Raw genomic sequence first — 15,629 nt, forward strand, 5'->3', positions numbered from 1 at the left:
TGCATGACTCCCAGCCCTCCCGCCCGTGAGGTTATGAAAGGAGGATATCAGCAAAGACAGGGCTCTCTCAGTCACTTACTGAACCCAGTGTGTTAAGTAACGGCCCACCGGTGATGGGAACAGCCCGGCCTGTTCTTCCTGACGCCACATCTGTTGTAGACTCTGAATAGTCGATACCAGTGCTGTGGGTTTCATCCTTCGCTTCAGCATGCGATTGTTTTCCAGTTCTTGGCTTCTTAGGAAAAAGCACTCAAGGGGCCATACCTTTGTTGAGACAAATGTACTTCATGTATTTTCAAACTAGTTTATTATGTATTGACTGTTTACTGTCCTGTAGAGAGTTTCCTTTATGCTGTTGTATGATGATAGCTTACTATGCTTGACTTACTGTGCTGACTAAAAATGTATTTTACTTTTAAAAATAGTTCGGAGCTGATTAAGGGGAGGATCAGACATTTGTACTTTTGAGGGGGGTGTAAATGGAGGAGTTTTGCTTTAAGGCAGTCTTGTTCAGAAGAAGTGCAGACACAGAACTTCACGTTGGATTGGTCACTGTCACTGGAGTTTACTTCCAGGGTGACCTAGTTTTTCTAATGGGTTCAGATGTCCGTATCTTGTTTAATCTGTATATTTGTGTACTGGTCACGTTAAGTTTTCTGAAGAAAAAAAAAAAAACTCAAGTGATGTGTAATATTTCACCTTACGTATCATGCTTGAATATTGTTACTATGGGACAACTTTTAGGCTGGTTAGAATTTTTAAAAAATGGTTTTCTTTCCTTTGGAATTACTCTTTCCCTCTTAATGTTTTCCTTCCTAACTCCATGTGAATGATGTGGTAAATGCTGGTAGGCATCCTCTCTCTGGAGCACATTTCAACTAGAATGCTTGGAGCAGCCCATATTTTCTTAGCAAATCTGGTTTCTTGGCCAAGTGTAATAGGAAATCAGTGTGCTATAATTCTCTTTTTTGGCTGTTACTTTTCTCTCTTATTTAAAGATCAGTGTGGTCTCAACAGAGAATTAAAATACCTATCAGGAACTGAATTAAAACCCCACGTGCAGGAGTAGCATTGCAGCCTGTGGTCTTTCAAAGGTATCTCTTGACTCTCAATCCTCTTTCTTTCCTCGGCATGAATAGTCTTCTTCGTCTGCTAGTCTGCGTGTTACTGTCCTGCTACAGAGGGTCTCAGGTAACTATAGTGGTTGAAATCAGAAGATAATTAGAAGAAAAAAAAACAAACCTTTAAATATTAAGCAAACTTTTAAATGGGTAGAGTGCAGCTTTAAATATGAATTCTGGTTCATTCAGATAGCATTCTTTCCTGCCCTGTGATCAGTCCAAAGTCTTTAAGAAAATAGAAAGCATTTTTTAAAAAAATATTTCAGGGCATTCTATTTTAATAAAAATAGAAAATCAGTATTACACGATTTCAGATTCTACAAGGGCCTAGACGCTCTTCTTATTGGCTGTTATTAACTTACTATTTTCTTGTATCTGCAGGGTAGATCTCTTTAGTGATCTTGTTATAAAGATATAAAAAAGAGTACACGTTTATGGATGGCATATTCCATTACAACAGTGGCCTTTTTTGGTCTTCAAAGCAGTCTCCATAATAGATTAAACTTTGGGGTGAATCCTTTATTTACACACCTCAAGTAAGCTGGAAAGAGTGAAACCATAAGTGTTTTGCATTAAACTCTTGACCATACAGGGGTTGATGTTTCAAATGACTGTTGCAGAACCTAAGGGGAATACTACAACAAGTAATAAAATGGAATAAAATGGAATAAATTAAAGTACATATTTGTTCAAAATTAGCCTTTCAGTGTTATTTTTGAAATTGACCATCCTTTTGCTCTTTGCTCTCTTCTAAAATGTGGAACTCTAATTTAGCACATTTGCCTCTCAGCTATCCGTTGAGATATAACAAGGGAAAACTGAGTAAGCTGAAATCTGAGTATCTATATCTATCTATCTTTGATATAGAATCTTTATATTTTAAAATATTTACTTTTCCTTTACTTAATCTTGATATCTGTGTACAAATGACCAAATGTTACAAATAATCGAATTGAAGGAGAACAAAGTTTAAAAAAAAAAAAAAGGCTTGCAAGTTTGAAATAAAAAATTATTTGGAGTTGTAGGCGTCTAGTAATGCACAGATGATTTAGGTCTAGAAATTGCCCTGCTCAGGAAGCCACATCTGGGAGGCCTTGCTTTTCTTGCCATCTTGCCTGCTTTCTTGTCGGGCTGACAGGACTCTGTGGCAGCCGTTTCCTTTTTAGATAAACGGGTTCAAATATTCTCAACCTTGGTTCCACGTTAGCATCACCAGTGTGCTGGAACCCCACACTCAGAAGCCTGACATAAATAAACCGAGGCCTTGACTTTGTAGATGTTAAAGAAACTATCCAAGTGATTGTGACATGGATTCAAGATGGAGGCGCACAGGGGAGAGTTATTGGTTCCCTACCAGACCGAAAGCTCCAGAAGAGGGGCAAGAAGGAAGCTTTGGCAGTGCTGTACGTCAGCACCGAACCCACATGCCTGTTAGCAGCGGAGTCTCCGTCTCCGCTTGCGGAATGGTTGGACGAACAGGTTCCTCTGAGCAGCACGAGGCTGGATGAGGGCTGGACCTGCTCGTTTCCGGTTTGCGCTGACGGAGGGGCGTGCGTTATATGAGACGGTGGCCCGTCCGAAGATGAGCTGTCATCAGGAAGAAGCTCTTGGAAGGGATCACAGGGGAGTAGGCTGGCTCAGGGCACGCTGAGCAGACCTCTCTGAAGAGACAGGGCTCCTGGTTGCTGGCGTCTTCATGAAGCAAGGCAGGTGGAGAACGTCGGAATAAGAATTTCATCAGGGGCTGAGGTGTCTCTGTGTGTGAATGTGGAGGTGGGGTCAGTTGGGGACACTACAGAGAGGTTGCTCCAAAGGTTCTTGGTGCCAAAGTTAGTTTGAAAGGAAGGGGTGTGATTATCTTTGCCAGATATTAGTGGCTGCCTCACCCGCCTGTTGACTGTATGAGAATAAAGGAACACGTCATTTAGAGTATCAGAGTGCAGGGAGATTTGTCTGGGAGAATTTCTCAGGGCTTGTGAATTTTTAGCTGATCTTAATGTTTATAAAGAAAATGAGTTGGTGCTTAGGCAGACCAGGTGGAATGTAATTTGCAGAGGCTTGAGAGAAAAAAAAAATGTTCAGTTGGGCGAAGGGTAGACAGAGTGACTTGTTTGAAACAAGAATTTTGGGCGAGGGAAATGAGAAGTGTGATTAACATGGTACTGAAGAAGTGTTTGGGTGGGGGGGACCTGGGTCCCAGTTCCCCCTACTATCGACTATGTAAGACACTGAACTTCTGAGACTGGTCTCCCAACCAGTCGTACCCCTGAGGGGATTGTGGTCAGGATTAATGATGTAACATATTTTAAAGCACCCTGCAAAGCAATAGTAAGAGTTCCAGGTAAATAAAAGGAATAATAAGTTCTGTAAAAATTATAAAAATATAGTCAGTTGATAAAGAGCTTTGCCTGCTACCTGCAGTGTAGGAATGGGTAATTAAATATTATGTTTGTGTGGTACTTAAAATATATTTAAGCTGAAGCTGTGCACTCTGTCATCTTTTTACTTGTGTTTTTCCTTGGCATTACTTGAAAGGTATGATTGTGACACGGATCCTGGTTTCACGTTTCACTTGGGTTCTTTGACCCTAGTTAGAGGGCACCAGGTGCTTTCTATTTTGATCATTTGCAAATTCAGGGTTTGGTTGGAGGGCCACCGAAGGGACTGGTGTGAGAATTAGATAGGATCTGGACTCAGTGACTCCCTTTGCCCCTGCCCCAATATTTTGACCTTGATTTGAACAGTTCAGTGAACTGGCGGCTCAAGTAGTTTTTTCCCGCTGAACTAGAACTTTAATTGTTTGGCAGAGGAAGATGAGTCATAGCCCAGTCCTACCATTGTGACAAAGTGAAATTTTAGTCCAGGGCTAAAGGAACCCAGGTCAAAAACTTTCTGTCTAAACCGCAAAGTATTGAAACTTGGATTGTGAGCTAGGTGGGAATTAGTGGGGCCCTCTCTGTGGGGTTGTTCTCAAGTTAATGAAGCATTTTATTGCATTACATTTTGATGCTAAATTTTGAGTAATATATTTAAATAATCAGCCTCCTTCTTAAAAATTTTAACGCAAAATTAAAATTATACAAAGTGGCCAATTGTCAGTTCCTCTCCCCCTCTATGATCATTGTTACTAGTTTTGTTTGTCCTGCCACACTTTCTTCTATGAATATATAAATGTACAGCTTTACATCTAAATTCCCACAAGCACAGTTTTTCTTTTTAAACTAAAGATGAAACCATCCTATCATAGTGCATCCCATTTAAAAAATATTAAAAATAATGACCTGTGTACATATATTTTAGTTCATTTGGGTAACTTCTGGGGCCAATATGTTTTTACTGTTAAACTGCTATCCACAAAGGGCAGAGAGATGAAAAGTAGTAAATAATTGTCTGAACTTGCATTTTTGTATGTGTGTGTGTGAAATTGAACTTCTCTGCATATGTGTTTTGGCTTTTGGACAAATTCTTCCATAGATTGCCTTTTCATACATTGCCCTTTTTTCTTTTCCCCCCTGTTGTTTGGATCTCTGACTTGTAAACCCCTACTGATTCTGAAGGGAATTCATGCAAAATGGCAGATTTTGAATGACTTACTTGAATTTTGAGTTTTAAGATGGTTAACTTCCAACTTAAAAGACAGGCCTGATTTCTGGATCTCTGGGACAGAAGGTTGAGTCTTTGGATTTGGACTCTATATATTCACTTTCTCTTTTGGCTGTGGAAGCTGTCATCATCCCAAACTGTGCTGAGGCTGGTAATTATTTAGGTGCCCTCAAGACAGGTAATTACTTAGGTGCCCTCACTATTTTATTACATTTTCATGTCCTGATAACTTATGTTCATAGGGATGGTGATTCCCAGTATTAGTTTTTAAAATATTTATTTATTTATGGCTCCGTTGGGTCTTCGTTTCTGCACACGGGCTTTCTCTAGTTGCCGCGAGCGGGGGCTACTCTTCGTTGCGTTGCACGGGCTTCTCATTGCGGTGGCTTCTCTTGTTGAGAAGCACGGGCTCTAGGCGCGTGGGCTCACTAGTTGTGGCTTATGGGGTCCAGAGCGCAGGCTCAGTAGGTGTGGCACACGGGCTTAGTTGCTCCCGTGGAATCTGCCCGGACCAGGGCTCGAACCTGTGTTGCCTGCATTGGCAGGCGGATTCTTAACCAGTGCACCACCAGGGAAGTCCCCCAGTATTATTATTATTTTTATTTTTTGTGGTACGCAGGCCTCTCACTGTTGTGGCCTCTCCCGGAGCACAGGCTCCGGACACGCAGCCTCAGCGGCCATGGCTCACGGGCCCAGCCGCTCCGCGGCATGTGGGATCTTCCCGGACCGGGGCACGAACCCGTGTCCCCTGCATCGGCAGGCAGACTCTCAACCACCGCGCCACCAGGAAAGCTCCCCGCTCCCCCCCCACCCCCCGCCAGCATTATTTTTAGAATAACCCATTTTCTGTGTAATTTGTGGAACATGTTAGCGTTAGCAGAAAGGCTCTGGACTTAGACTTACACGGTGGAGTCCCAGCTCTTCCGCGTCCTGAGTCTCAGTTTCCTCTCTTGTAAAATGGAGATAATGGGGCTGTTCTAAGTCTTTAAAGGTGTAAAATCCCTTGCGCAGTGCTTGGCAAATTGCAGGAAGGATTACAATAAATGCTGGCTGTTTCTGTTAGAAGAGTTTTTAAGTTGATAACAGAAAAAAAAATACAGTGTAGATATTAAATGAAGATAAAACATTGGCTTGAATGAGGCCCCACGTGCACCATCATAGCGAAAATTTGCCAGTTTTTTCTCACCCTTTGATCGAGATCTGTTAGTGATTTTTGACATCAAAGCATCAAAGCTGTAATTCTCTGCTGGGCTCATTTAACCACACATCCTATAAGTGGCAAGAAATTTAGAGCTATACAGCAGTTGCTTGGAGAATATCTTTGTGGCAGGGTGCCTGAAATGTTTTGCTGGTTTCAAAGTTCACTTTCATTTGTTCAGAAAGGTTTTTATTGTTTGCAAGCAAGCAAAGCAAGCAAAGGGAAAGGGCACACAGCCTCCCATATGATTCTGTACTGTGTGACCTGTTTGCCTTTTGGTGCCTTATGTAAAAAGCTTTATTTAGTCTGCAGAGAGGACTATTTCTCCAAATAGAGGAAAACCGTCATAATGGTCTGGAAACAGGATAGATTTCAGTTTAACGCCATTGATCCAGATACTGTTAGAGGCTGGGCTACACAGCAGTTGTAAGATAGGCATCTTGCACAGATTCTTCTAGGTCACTTGCATATCGTCAATGGGAATGCCTCATCTGATAGCCATGCACTTGGCCTTCTGAGAAACAGCTCCTCCTGTCATACTAACACTGACCCTTTTCTTCTGTCCCAGCCAGCCCGCCCCTAGCTAGGAACCTGCTGCCAGAATGAATCTCCAGGCTTTTGACCTGGCCTGTTTTCTTGTTCGACTCCTGGATTCTGTGCGTTTACCTTCTGCTTCAACTCTTAGGCAAGAACTCCCTTTATGGTGTTAGAAGCGCCTGGACTGTGTTTGACAGAAGAAATTTGACAGTTTTTCCCAGCAGATGCATTTTTCTCCCTACATAACTCCGACCCACCCATGCAGTCTGGTATCTGACAGTACTCTGAGAATTGTTTAGTTAGTTGTTAACAAATATTTATTGTCCAACTCTGAATAACTAGTGTTACAGCAGGCAAAGGAAAAGTATAGTTTGTGAGTTTTTGTGGGGCCAGTGATTTATGGGACATTTGGAGGAGAAAAGAAATCATGAAATGAAATTCTTACTATGTTTTATCTCTGACCATGTGAATTCTTTAAAATAATGATTACATTCTATCTTTGCTCCTATGCATTTAAAAACATGGTGGATTTCATAGTGATGGATTTTTAAGCTGGGAAATTACGGATATTTTACAAATGGGTTGAGGAAGCAGTTCTCATTTTCTCACTAGATCCTTATCCATCCACCTCCTTCCTACCCTCTTCTTTTGCTGTTACAAGAAGAATCCTATGTTTTATGATGAGAATTTGTCTGTGGCTAAATGAACAGAGCACCATTTTTAAAAAGTGCTTGAGATTTGCATTCTGTGTATTTACCGAATTTGTTGCTAGGCCTTATGCTGCAGAATTTCTCTAAGTAACAAAATCTAAATAAAAATGAATGGTGCTGAAGGTAAATCTCCCTCTTGATTACTGTAATAAAGAATTGACATTTACTTCCCATAATTTGGAAGTCATCCAGTAGGTAATATTTGCCTGGTGTTTTACGACGAACCATTCTTATCCTATTGGGTTTGCATTAGGAAGAAAGTAGGCATTGATTTCCCTGTAACTTTCTAAAATTTCTCATCTTTGTTTCTTACATGGAGTAGTGGTCAGTTTTCTGTCAACCTCAACCCAGCCACACATGGTTAAGAATGAGAAGTAAGAAAAAAAAAAAGAGCCCAAAATAAATGATTCAGAGAATACCTGCTATTTTCTGGGTTCTGTTGTATTGCTGGGGTGTTTTCAATCAGGTTTTAAACTAAATGATTCTGGTCACCAGCAGCTCAGGACCACTGTGTGGTCTGCGGGCTGCACATAGATGACAAGGGACGTTTGCACATGTGTGCAGTGTGGGGACATCAGTGAAGTGCCTTAGGCCCTCATTTTAGTGACTGTTTCCTTAATCATGAGATGCACCTCTTGGCAGGCTGAATGTAGAGGAGACAAAAACATAAAGAGCAAAGAAATCTCAAAGCCAAACAACCTGAATCAATATGACGTGATATTTTGCTATTGAAGTAGGCAAAAATTGAGAAACCCATTAGCACATGAAAAAGCTCGTCCAGGGAGATGACTATGGATGGCTTCCTGCAGCATACAATCAGGCCTAGAATCCTGTTTGCATATTTCGTCAGAACTGAATTCCAATGAACAAAGCCCCCTTCTCTGTCCTGGAGTGGCCGGAGTTAGACTCATCTGTGCTGCTGGTTTCCAGCTGCTGGGGTTGGTACTTGGTACCCAGTGTTCAGTTACTTTCGGAAGCTGTCAATGTTCTTGGTACTGAGCCTTCCCCACTCTAAGCAGGATGTGTCCTCAAGTTCATTCTACTATTGGATTAAAACCAACTCACTCCAATGGTTGGTCAAGTAAACCTTTTCTAGGAATTCTTCCCTGCCTTCCAGGTGGGGGTTGGGTGCCCTCTCCTCTGCTCCTCCCACAACTTCCCTGCCAGGATCAGAGGCAGTGGTCCCTAGAAGTGTTCATCTGTCCCAGCATTTATGATAGGTGTTATAGATCAGTGTTTTCGAAAGTGTGGTCTATTGCTGCATTTTAACAATCTCCCCAAGTGGTCATTTTGCCTGTTTGAGAAACCGAGCTCTCGTCTGTGAGCTTGGAGACAGGGCCCATTCTTGTCGTTGAATCCTCAGACCTGCCCCAGCTCCTCAGTTATCTTTTTTTTTTGTTCTGTTCTGTGAATGAGATAGAATTCCAGTCAGAAAAGTATGGAAAGCAGGCGTGCATGTGGAATCCAGCAGCACAGTCAAAAGTCACCTGGATGATTCTTGACCATTTTTCTTTATTGTTTTGTAAGTCAGCAGTGTGTGAGACTGAAAATGTAATATGGATGAACCAGAATTAGCTTTTCTTATTTTCTTGTACAGAAAAATATACTGTAACTTTATTATGTGTATTTTTACCTTGTGTGAAGGAACTTTTATTTTAGGATAGTTATACATTTATAGAAATTAAATGCAAAAATGGTACAGGGAGTTCCCATATACCCCTCACTGCATCCCCTTCCCTCTGTTGTTGATGGCTTACATTACTATGTGACGTTTACTATGTCACAATTAATGAACCAACACTGATAACATTATTATTCATTAAGTTATTATTAATAACATTAACCAACGACCTCCTTAAGCGTTATTGTTAAAAGTTTGTAGATTTACAGATGAAATAATATTTTTAACTTGTACCAAGTTTTTCTTTAAGTTAGGGCTTTGCATTTGAATTCTTACACGCAGTCACAGTTGCAAGTATATTCACAAAGCAAGTGCGCCAATTCCTGTGATAACTAGATTAAGGAAAAGATTTTTCAGATGTCATAGGCCTTCTGGGACCTGGAAAAGGGGAAAGTTATTTTCAAAGGCTGACATTCGGTTAATATATCTGAAGTACTCCATATTATTGAAAATATTTGTTGACATCTCAGGTGTTGTTAGGTATGATGTTTGTTTTAACTATTTATAGTCTATTCAGGCAGAGGTATACTATTAAAAATACTGAACAACTGCTATGGCACGGGACCCCACCAATCACATTGATGTCCAAATAATCAGAAGGGATAATGGTGGTGAATGTGTCTGTCAGTCCTACTAATGTCTAAAATCCCCTAAAAATATCTCCTGACATTGTCAAATGTCTCCTCAGGGGCACAATTGCTCTTGGTCGAAAACCCCTGATAGAAAACATTTCGATCAGCCTATTACTGCTTTGTAAGTGCTGTATAAATATTTGCTATTGTTGTTCTTGCTGGTATCTTCCTTCATTTCAGTTATTGCTGGTGTTTAAAAACATACAGCTAAGAAAGACACACCAGGATTCTTTATACATTGAAATCTCCACATATAAAGAGGGCTGTATTTTTGATAAGATTTACTCACAGTTTGTCGGACACATACATATATATGGTGGGAAGAAATCTAAGCTCCATGCACAAAGGAGGTTTTCCACTTTCCTTACCTGCCATCTTCCTTTCTGACCTTGTAGCCCATGACTGAGACAGCTCACAGGTGTGGAGTTTGGAGGTTTTTGTAGGTGTGGAACGTGGAGACCAGTTGTTCCTCCTTCCCCCTCACACCAGCCTGTAGCCTGCTTTGAGCTGATAGTGGCTCAGCCTGGGTAGGAGCTTGTACTTTGGTTCATGCCAAATTCCCCTCCTTTCTGCATGACGATATGTTATTTGTGTCCTGATCCCTGTTATTTGTTAAGTTAATCTTTGCTTCAGGGATCTTGGAAGATCACAGCATTTTGTTTTTAGTGACTTCATTTCGTAATATATACTCTGGGGAGGTGAGACTAGACTAGAGACATGTAAGCCCGATAATATGATATCTACAAATAGTGTTTTATATTTAACCTTCCTATTCGATCCTCTTCAGCATTCTAGAAACAGATGCTTAAATTGTTTAAACAGACAGTCCCCTATTCCTTAGTCTTAGGTATCCATTTTCCTATTGACAGGAGATAGACTTATTTTTTAATTTTTTTTTGCGTTCTACCGTTGCGGAGCACAGGCTCCAGACGCGCAGGCTCAGTGGCCATGGCTCACGGGCCCAGCCGCTCTGCGGCATGTGGGATCTTCCCGGACTGGGGCACGAACCTGTGTCCCCTGCATCGGCAGGCAGACTCTCAACCACTGCGCCACCAGGGAAGCCCAGACTTATTTTTTTAATCCTCAGATCTATGAGAACAGAATATCCAATAGGATATGAGGATCGGACGAAATCCCCTCGTGTTAGAATCATAGATTGTAGGATTTCGTGTGGAAACTCTGACAGCCTTATTTTTTTTCTCCTTTGAATTCACTCAGCTGTTTTTGGCAAGTATTTATTTGTCAATATTGATTGATTATTAAAATAATTATTTACAATATTTAAATCTGAAATAATAAAAATTAATTTTAGTAATTTAAAATTATTTAAAATATGAGATCCTGTTGGTTAATTCATTGTTAGGTCTACTCAGAAAAATTAGGAAACATATTTCAAAACGCAGGTTTTACATCCTACGTATCAGATACTGTCAGTTCATTGCTGTAGGGAGAAGAGCAAGGGCAGAGGCTGTCTTCCCTTCACCCCACCTTGTCCCCAGCACACTTATATTTTGATTGGGGCAGTTGGGCTTTGGAGTCAGACTGCCTGAATTTCAACGCAGGTGCCTCCATTTACTGTACACCCTTGGCAAATTCCTTAATTTAATTATGTATTTATTTTTTTTTTAATTTATTTATTTTTGACTGCATTGGGTCTTCGTTGCTGTGCATGGGCTTTCTCTAGTTGTGGCGAGCGGGAGCTACTCTTCGTTGTGGTGCACGGACTTATCATTGTGGTGGCTTCTCTTGTCGTGGAGCACGGGCTCTAGGTGCGCGAGCTTCATTAGTTGTAGCACACGGGCTCCGTAGTTGTGGCTCGCAGGCTCTAGAGTGCAGGCTCAGTAGTTGTGGCTCGCTGGCTCTAGAGCGCAGGCTCTGTAGTTGTGGCATACGAGCTTAGTTGCCCCACAGCATGTGGGATCATCCCGGACCAGGGCTTGAACCCATGTCCCCTGCACTGGCAGGCTGATTCTTAACCACTGAGCCACCAGGGAAGCCCCAAATTCCTTAATTTTAAATGTCTGTGAGCTTTGCTGAAAAATGGGGTCCATAAAAACATTTACCTCATATGGATGTTGTGGGGATTAGATTACACAGTAGCCACGTAGGAAGCATTCAATACATGTTGCTAATAATAGCAACAATAATAATGTTACTAATACTGATATTATTACTATTATTAATACATTTAAAATAACAGTTTAAATTACCTTATGTAATAGAGATGCTATTGTGAATCAAACTTAACTGAATTGAAATTTTCTTCTTTTTGCCCATTATCTTTAGTGATAGTGAACCATGAAATAAGTAAACGATAGAGAAGTAGATATAAAATCTAGCTAATTCATTCTTACCCTGAACAGGAATACTATGACTTCAGAATTTAAAACACTAACATTTGGTGCTATTCCATGGAAATCCTTCTTCCTAAATGCCTTGATATTAACTGTCTTCTTAGCTTGTTAACTCTTGTGTTGTTAAAATAAGATATTCCTTATTTCATAAGAACTTTCATCCTTTAAGGAAAATTCCAAATTTCTTATCTCCATTGTTGAGTGTTTTTTCTTTTAAAAATCGCAGTAATATGAATGTTAGAAAGGAAAAAATATCCATTACAATTTCTGTCATCTTAACAGAATAGTAACTTTCATGTCTTATTTTCCCATTTGGTCTTTATATTCATATCTTAAAATAATTGTAATTATATAAAACTTACAATTCTTTGTTCTGGTATTTTAGTTTTATTATATTTCAAATAAGTAATTTTCATGCTTCCATTGGGTAGCTTTATATAATTTATTAACTCCTTGTTTTTTGGTATTTAGTTTATTCCTAGTTTTTCAAAATTATGTATAACAGTGCATGGAAAAATTATCTTTATTGATCTGTAAAATGGAGATAATAAAAATACCATAGGTTTGTCAAGGATTATTTAAGTGAATGGATGTAAAGCAGGGCTTCTCAACCATGACACTGTTGCCATTTTGGGCTAGATAAATCTTTGCTGGGGGAGCTGTCCTATACATTGTAGACGTTTAACAGCATCCCTCGCTGCCCACCAGTTTTGATATACAAAAATGTCTCCAGACATCGCCAAGTGTCTCCTAGAAGTCAGACTCGCTCTCAGTCGGGAACCCTGATATAAAACATTTAGAGCAGCCAGGCACTGCTCTAGTGTGTGCTATATAAATATTTGTTATTACTATTATTGATGTTTGCTACCATTCTTCATTTCAGTTACTTATTTCTGATATGTTCCTAGAAATAGAATTTCTGGGACAAGGGGTTTAGTTTTAGGGTTTCTTTAATGTATGACTAAATGTTCTCCAGAAGGACTGTGTTAAGTTTAATGCCATCAGTTGTATATAAATATGTCAATATCTCTGAGCTCCAGCCAGTATCCAATTGTGAGTACCACATGTTGTTTTAGTTTCACTCCCCATAATTACTAGTTAAGACAAGCATTTCCTATGTTTCTTTATTTGTATTGTCATATCTGAGGATTCTGGCTTATCCACCTCCCACACACTTTTTTTTTTGAGCTGCTGTGCCATCTACCACTTGAAGTTGAAAAGTCATACCCTCAATAACCAAGTCTGTATTAAATCTCTTTGCTTGACCTTTAATAGCATACAAGTTGAACATGGTTGAGGTCCTTTCAGATTACTGGGTTTTCCGCAAACACTCCTTTGCTGTTTCAGATTAAGACACAGTAATTGACAGTGTCCCATAATATTAAACCTTTCAGGATTTAAATATAAGGTGGCATCCTCTTTTTTTGAAGGATATTTTTGTGGAAAAGCTCTCAACCCTGTATTCTGTTATATGTGTCATCTAACGTGGTTGCTTCTGGTTTATCCTTTTGGAAATAATCCCGATCCTAGCTGTAGCAAAGGCTGTTGGTGCCCTAACCGTAACCCCTGCTTTGAGCACTTCGGTGCACGGGGACTGCCAATTCAGGCGCCTGCATTCTTTTGCTTGGCTGGAAAAGCTCACACCCAGGCTTGGCAGGAAGTGCCAGCCCCCAGCAACCCACTGCCAGTGACTGCTATAGTGTAAATCCCCAGCTCTCTTGCATCTCAGGTAAGATACCTTCGAGATGAGCATTTTACACTGGTTCTCCCAAGTTCCCTGTTGAATTAAGATTCAGTGACAAATTAACTGAAAATGACCCTTTTGCTGGCTACCTTTTCTTTCCTGTCTCAATGTTGCACTCCCCACCCATGTTTCCTGGGATCACCTCCAAAATAAACTACTTATAATATTATAAAATATTTCAATTTTGGGCTTAGTCTAGAAGGCTGTGTTTGAGTTAAAAGCATCCAGGAATTGAGGGGGGGGGGCAAGATGGGTTTATTTCTGGATCCTAAAAGGGATGGCTGATAAGGAAAGAAGTGCCTTTTAAATTAGAGACACACGTTGATTCCAGCGATTTTTTCATTATGCTGCCACTGCCTTACTAAAATTTAAAGAATAAAAACAAAGGCCACATTAATAATAGTTATAATAATAGTAATGGAAACAAAGAAAATGAGTAAAATATTTGCCTTGCTACTTAAAAAAATCAACTCATTGGAGCTGATTTTTAAAAAGTAAAATTTGGCTAGAATGTAACAGCTACATTTCTTTAAATGGATGGAGTCAAAATGCTGAGGTCCTGGCGTGGTCACCCTAGACAGGGTAGAAATTTCCCCCTGAGGCACTCACTGAAAGAGCCCACCCAAGGAAGGGAGGTGATCAGCACATACAGAGGCACCTGTATCCCTGCCCCTCCCGACACCCTCCCATCTCCCCATCACCCAGCTGCTGTCTGTCAGTATACCCTCTTCTGAGTACAAACCTCCAGGAGCACTTATCTAAAAGTCACAGAGCTGTGATGTTTCCTCGCCAGCACAATGTTAAATGTAGGTTCTAAAAAGCGGAGGTCATTCCAAGAGCCTCAATGACCTTAGCTGTGAACATGACCCAGAGTGACCCACAGTGAATGCTGGCCCACATAGGTTTTACATTTTTCATGTGAAAGTTCTTCCTTTGTTGTTTGTGATTAATAGCTGAATAGGATATAGAGCCAAATGATTTCATTGTTGAACACAGACTTGAAGGTCATGAGAAACTGCCTGTTCAAAGTAAACTTTGCCAAGATACGGAGAAGAGGTCTGCATTAACACCTGGATAGTTTTTGAAGCAAGGCAGAGCAAAAAGGAAAAAAACATTAAATGTCATTCTTTATATGATGTGAGAGTTGAGTTCAATTGGGTGAAATGATCATTGGATCCTCAGGATAAATGATGACCTATGAGGCTGAGTTTGCACTGTGAGTAACACTTTCAAATAAAGGTGTATTTGAGGACCTTTGTCCAGAATAGAAATGTGGTGAAGAGTTAGTTATAGGTATGTCTACTTTGTTAATAGCTTGATTTTTAAGTTTGATATCATATTGGTTTGCTATTTGAAATATGCTTTTGAATTAAGTTTCTTAGTACTTAGCACTTTGAATTTCATGTTTTCAGAAGAATTTAAGAATAACACATAATGATTTAAGAGTAGCACATAATAATTTACTACTTAAATTTAAAAACAGAGAGACAAATAGAGAGACAAAATATTATGATATGAAACCCAGTATCTTCCAGAACTATATTTTGTGCTTATGTTCTTTCCTATGTGTTTTCTAGGCTTTTGAGTCAGAAGTTAGGAAAAGATTGACTTCTAGTCTGACCATCTTTACTTGTCCCATTGGAGATGGAAGTGCCCCAGCTCCTAGTTATATATTTATGTACACATGTCCATTGGTATGGTGAATTGCCACAAGTTCTAGTAGCTATAACTTATATTCTAAGGATAGATTCGTCTAGAAAGCAATGCACTGAGAGCCTGGTTTTCCCCGGACTGGTGTGATGTAAAATAGTTGAGAGGTGAGTGGACTTGGTTGCATCTTGTTCCTCCTGTTGTTACTTGCTTGCTTTCCAGCTGGGTCTTAAATTTCCTCTTTCAGGAGAGCTTCTAGGCCCTAAGTCAGCTGGTAGGAATTTGATTTTGTATGGTAGGAATAACTGCAGGTGGGGAGAGACAGAAACTACTTACTCAACAGTTTCCATAACAATTTCCCCCAGCTTAAAGCAAGCAAACAAAACAAAACAAAACACC

At 40.1% G+C, this 15,629-nt stretch overlaps 1 protein-coding gene across 8 annotated transcripts in view; it reads left to right on the plus strand.

Moving 5' to 3' along the window:
* UTRN (utrophin) overlaps window positions 1-15,629 on the plus strand; it is a 550,217-nt gene that overhangs the window by 118,114 nt on the left and 416,474 nt on the right. The window lies entirely within an intron of this gene.

The sequence above is a fragment of the Neophocaena asiaeorientalis genome, unplaced genomic scaffold (assembly GCF_003031525.2).
Source record: "Neophocaena asiaeorientalis asiaeorientalis breed wild unplaced genomic scaffold, Neophocaena_asiaeorientalis_V1.1 scaffold123, whole genome shotgun sequence".
NCBI classification, from domain to species: Eukaryota; Metazoa; Chordata; class Mammalia; order Artiodactyla; family Phocoenidae; genus Neophocaena; species Neophocaena asiaeorientalis.